Here is a 6,000-nt window from a genome sequence, read left to right as displayed (position 1 = left end):
CAGGAGGACACAGACTTCATAAAATGAGCTGGAATGCTAAAGACACAGCACAGTCATTCTTCCTAATGATTAGGAGGCAACAGGAGTGGAAACATTGAATGTTCCTTTGTCCATAAATGTCCAGGCCACATTCCTGGTTCTGAACTTCCCTCACAGAAAGGAAGGCTTTGTCTGGAGCTCCCGACTGAGGACAGCAAAGCCTTAAAAAAAACCCAACAAAAACTAACCCAAACTTAGTGGACCAGGGTGAAAAACACCTCTAACTGAGGCCTTGGTTCAGAGGAGGCGTTCACGCTTCCAAGGGAAGAGGCTGGCTGATGTGAAGGGCAGAAACTGGACAGAGATGTGTGTGGTCTGAGAGCAGGATAAAGACAGGGAGTGTGTGTTTATGTGTGTAGGAAGGGAGCAAACTGTTGGTAGTGGGAGTGCAGTCCATGCACATGAATTATAGATGTCAAAGCTGAAAAAGAGCTTGTTGGCCTGTTCACTTTTCCTGCTTGTAGCCGCTGAAGATTTGAAAATGTGAATCTTCCACTCATTTGCACCAAAGGAACTAATGCAGTATACTGCTCTAGTATCATCAATCACTAATTAGATAATTCTGACCCAAAAAAAAAGTGATGATTGGTTCTTTCGAACACTGAGGTTCATTTTGCTCTTAGTATCACTATCCAGGTTTTTTTAAACATACAGTTAAATTTTTTCACTCTGATCTGTAGTTAGGCTTGTTAGGAAGTGTCTGTGCTGTCTTTCTATTTTTAAAATATGGGCCCACATTTGACCAGGTTTTGCTTGAAATTCTCTGGTGCACTGCTGGTAAAATTAACTCACACCTAGTTTTCAAGGCTATTGTAATGTTGTCACCACACTAGAATATATTCTGTGCTAAGTGATTTGGATATGCTAGGCTTTTTTCACAGTATTTCCACACCTGATTTGCATGGAGATCCTTGCTCCTACTTGTCTATACTCCTATTAACTGCTGCTATGGTCATGCATGTTATTGATGGGTTTCTGGAAAGCTCAGCAACTCAGCAATTTTATAACAGCATTATAAATAATTCAATCAACTGTTCTTCCCCACATCTAGTTCTCATTTATTAATGGACCTTCTTTCTAGGCAGTATTTTCTCATCTCTCATCACCATCCAATATATATATATATATACTTGGGGGAGGAATGTAATTAGTTTTGCAGTCCTTCTGCCAAAACTTCCACTGACTTCAGTCAGAGATTTGCCTGAAGAATGCCTGATTATAGCCTGTAGGAGTTGGTCCTATTTCTGTACAGCAGGAACAGGCTGAAGTGAGTGCACACAGGTGGGCAACAGAGTCCCACGGGTGTTTGAACCCACAGGCGTTTTATGAGAAGCATGAAGACGTGGGTTTGTGTGTACAAGAAGGTGAAGGACATGGGGAGAACCAGGCAAAGTGAACGAGGAGTCTGTTATACAAGAGCAGAGGAAACTGAAGATTTTACATGATTTATTCATGTTAAACTCTGTTTAGTTGTTTGGAGGTTTCTTTTGTTTTGTTTTCAAATAACAGAAGAGTGGATTTTCTATTTCTCCCCTTTTCTGTCATCAGACAGCTGTGCAAATATTTTAGCATGTGATTGTAGAAGCACAACACTGAAAACTCCTGAATTGTGCCAAGAGAAAAGTACAGGAAAACAAAAGGCAAACGCCTGGGGTAGATCGAGCTGCCAGGATCTTCTGTCCCCAGGGGAACCAGACAGAGGAAAAGGGAGAGAAAAGAGGAGAACTCTGATAGCTTTCACTGCTTACAGTGACAGTATCCCAGGTCAGAAGGAAACACAGACTTTTGTAATCTTTTTGAAGGAGGTTAGTAAAGGTATCAGAGCAATTAGCAGTCATAGAATCAGGTCTTTCTTGAAGGTTGTTGGCTTTATCTGCAGCACCAACTGTTTATATTGTACCTGCCCTAAGATACTGAGTTCTCAGGCTGCAGGTAAATTGAAAACCCAACTTAGTGCAATAAGTCAGTCTTTGAATTTAGGAAATCAGACCTACATGTCTGTGGTTATACTGGCCTGGCATGAAACAGGTCTGTTTCCAGCAGCTTTAGGGGCTCATCAGCAAAGCAGTGATTCGGGCCAGCTGTCTGAAAACGCATCTCTTCACAAGTTCCCTCAGGAGTTTCTGCAACACAAGTGTGGGCAGTGGGTGATAACACAAACCTAAATATGCCACAGCCAGAAATAAAGCTGCACTGATTCTTTGCCAAAGAATCCTATTTTGTTACTGTAGGGGGATGAATTAATCCATAAAAAAAAATTAGCTATCGCTTCCAACATTCTCAGTGGCTTTTGTCACACTCATTCAGTGATTCCTGTACATCAAATGACAACAAATCTTCATCCTTCCCTCCTGCTTAAGTTAAAACAACAGATCATGCTGTAATAGTACCCTATCTCCCAGCCCATCCTACTGGTGAGAAGTCAAAGGATCAAGGTTTCCCCCTGAAGCTGGTCATCATTCGCACTCTGAAACACAGAGCTGGGGATATTTCTCCTTTTTTTAGGCCCATAAAACTGCCAAGGTTACTCAAACAAACAATAAACTCTTGGCTGTACTGCATGTAATCTCCCATCCCATGGAATTAAGCAGGTGGTTATTAAAACTGTAATAACACCCACACTGTGAGCAGATTTAAACCCTAAAGGAAGAAATTCTTCCTTCCATCAAAGACGGCAAAATCATTTAATGATTTCAGGAAGCCTTCCTACTCCAAACTTCCTCTAACCATTTTCATTCCACTTTCATTTAATTATCTGAATGATTAATTAAGGTTTAGCAGCTAATATTTTCACAGCACTTTGAGTAAGTAAAGCGCTGTATAAATCCTTGGCATCAATTGTTTATTAGGCTACTATTTATGTTCCTGTTGTTGCCCTCTGGGCCCTTCCCATTCCTTTTCAAATTCACTTTTATAGGCAGTGGCCAGTGCTACCATGGCTATTATTTCTAGCCCAAGTTATGCAGTCAGCACCACCATCTTTCTGTGGCTGTTTTGAGAACATGTACCTCTTGTGGCACTGTCACACGTGATTTCATGGAACCTGAGTCAAGACCTTGCGCTCTGTCATCCACGTAACAGCATTTTTACCTCGACACCAGGCCCACGCTCAAGTCCTGTGGCACCTCAACCCTGCCTGTGTCTGCACACTGGTGAGGACAGAGGCGAGGACAGAGGCTCCCCTCCCTCAGCATGACAGCAGAAACTGAGGGTGGGTAAAGCTCCTCCCTACAGGAGACCAGTTTTCCAGCCAAGTCCTGGAAATACCTGCAATTCTGTCTTTCCTTCAGGAAACCTAACCAGGGCTCTCCTGAGGCCACAGCAGCTGAGCACAGATTACAGCAGAGTCATGGTAAACTCCAAGGACACAGTGGAGGCTTGTCTGTGACAGAAACCCCACCCACCTCCCTGCTTCTCCACAGTCTTGTATGACTCTGAGCAGGCCAGTTACACGTAGGTGTACGAGTGATGAATTTGGGTGTCTCAAGTTGCAGTATTTTGAGAGACCAGAGACATGACTTTAAAAACCAGGACATACCCCTGCAATTGAAACCAGCGGGCTCTGTAGTTATTGTCTCTGCAGATCCTGTGAGGTTGATTTACAAAATACTGGGTTTGCTTTGTTTTTCTTTAACTGTCAGCCGTAGAAATTCTGCTTTATAATTGAGCATCAAGTCAAGTTCTTTCCTCCTTACTCATAAGTAACATTCAACAGGCCACAACAGGCTTCAGGGATGCCAAAAATATAACCATTTGGAACTTGGTAAACAATTTTGTTGATACTGCTGAAAAACAGAGCAGAATCATTTTCTCTTGGCTCATTGGCTCTTCAGAGGTAATGACAGCCCATGTCTTTGAGTCACTGAACTCATCAGCCCCAACTGTGAGTGCCAATGGGACAGGCTGAGCTGGTGAATCTCATGATCCTTCACTCATGTTCCAGTTTACTTTAACTCCTTCTGGAGTCTCTGAAACAAAAGACTCCCTCACGCTCAAAGACAATGAAGCAGGAATGGACAAGTCCAGAAATAAAGTACCTGCACTGTTCCTTTTTTTTTCTTGCCTAAGCAGAAAGGTCCATACAGAGAAGGGAAAGAAGAGGAAAGCACCCTGATCATTTTGTCCTCATAATCCCCTTTCCTTCTGTATCCCCACATTGTACACAGCTATGGGCATGGGTCTGGGGGGACTGTGAAGCCCTGCTTTCTTCTAAGCTTTCTTGTCTTGGTCCTTATTAACTCTGGAAGAGGACTGCTAACAGCACCAGTTGCCAGCCAGGCCATGCAAAGCACCTGTTGCAAGGTCTCCAGGTAAGTCCCACAGCACAACTGCCGGTCACAGTCCCCAGTTCTGAGAAATGATGGAATTTGCAGTTAAGTCAGCACTGGAGGAGAAAAGAGCCAGAGAACAAAATGGAGGAAGAAAACCAAAGGGAAACAAATGGACAGCGCAGAAAAGAAACATACAGAAAACAAATCAGAGCCACTTTACACGGTGTAACTCCTCTGTGGCTGGCATCTCTAAATGCCAGGAGAGCTAGGTCAAGCACCAAAAAGGCAGCAAGCTTACCCTGAATCTGCATGCACATACAGACATGGAGATGTCATACAGGCAGTCCAGAGAGTGAGAATGAAGGGGTAGAAGTCTATGTGCTACTGGGTGTATGTGCATGTCCCATTGTATGCAGTACCAACAGCTCTGAGAGTAGAAAATCGCAAGTCAGGCCTTGCATTATAACACAGTAGACTTAAAAACCTTAAGATTTTGAGCTTTAAATAAATAATATTTAAAAACAACCAAAACCTAAAAAAACGCCCAAAACCAGGACAGTGAGCCCTTTTTTACTAAATTCACAAAAGTGACAGAAATAGGTGAGGATGAACAGAAGTAGTTGCTGAAGTTTGTCTGCCACCCATTGGTACCTGTGCTGGAGAACGTACACAAACCTGCCAGCGTGTTCTCTGCTGCTGCACGGGCAGCTTTGCCCAAAAACTGCCCTGACTGATGGCTCTCTCTGACGGATGCAAACAGCAAAGGACAAACTTGGAACAAACTGCAGCAAAAGGCTGGTGAGCTGCTGCCTGAGTGACCAATACAGAATGTAAGGAACAGCCTGGTGGAGAAGATTGGGCAAAAGAAACGAGGAGTACATAGTTAATACTTTGACTATATTTTGATAATATATATTGACTTTTTCCCACCAAATCGAGAAGAAAAACAATAAGTGGATCTTGCTTCTCTTTGGCTACAGTCACTCTGCGAGAGCAGGGGGATTGGTTTCAGTGGCTCATTACCCCACACTCCTGCTGTTTCAGGGAGATCAATGTATCATTTAATAGGGAGAGGCTTTTCAGCTCTCCAAGATCTTATCTGCTGATGGCTACCATGATATTTATAGACATATCCATCAGCATAACAGCAGGAAGCAATTCTCTAGGGGTCAAATTGGGTGGATTCCCCCTATTTAAAGTCCATTATGGATGCAGCTTTCTGTATAGGATTAACCACTTAACTCACTGAATCCCAAACATCATCAGCTATTGTTCACAAGAACTGATGATCTCCATGGCTTAGTTGTGGGATGGTTGACTTGTTTTCAGCCTCAATTATCTTTTCAAATAATAAGGTCCTTTGTTAACCTCTGACTTGCTGAGCAATGTGTAGGCAGCCTATTAAGTACTTTATAGTCCTCTTTTAACCCCATGATTCAAGCAGCTCTGGAGATTTTGTTCCGTGATTGTCCTATTTCTGACCAGTCTGAATCTTCAACTGTCACATGAATAGCAAGACCGGAGAACCAGCTTTGATCACAACAAGCTTAGGAAAATAAACCACAGTGGCTTGGAAGATCAGGGCAGAAACTACATGCTTATTATACAAAGTGTTTTAATGCTTTCAGCCTAACTTTTGATAATGATTTACAGAGTATGCTTCCCTGCTAAGACTATTTAGAGAGTCAGC

This window comes from Pipra filicauda, unplaced genomic scaffold (assembly GCF_003945595.2).
Source record: "Pipra filicauda isolate LSUMZ 115617 unplaced genomic scaffold, ASM394559v2 scaffold2_size9829703_pilon, whole genome shotgun sequence".
NCBI classification, from domain to species: domain Eukaryota; kingdom Metazoa; phylum Chordata; class Aves; order Passeriformes; family Pipridae; genus Pipra; species Pipra filicauda.
Note: the sequence above shows the minus strand (reverse complement) of the source record.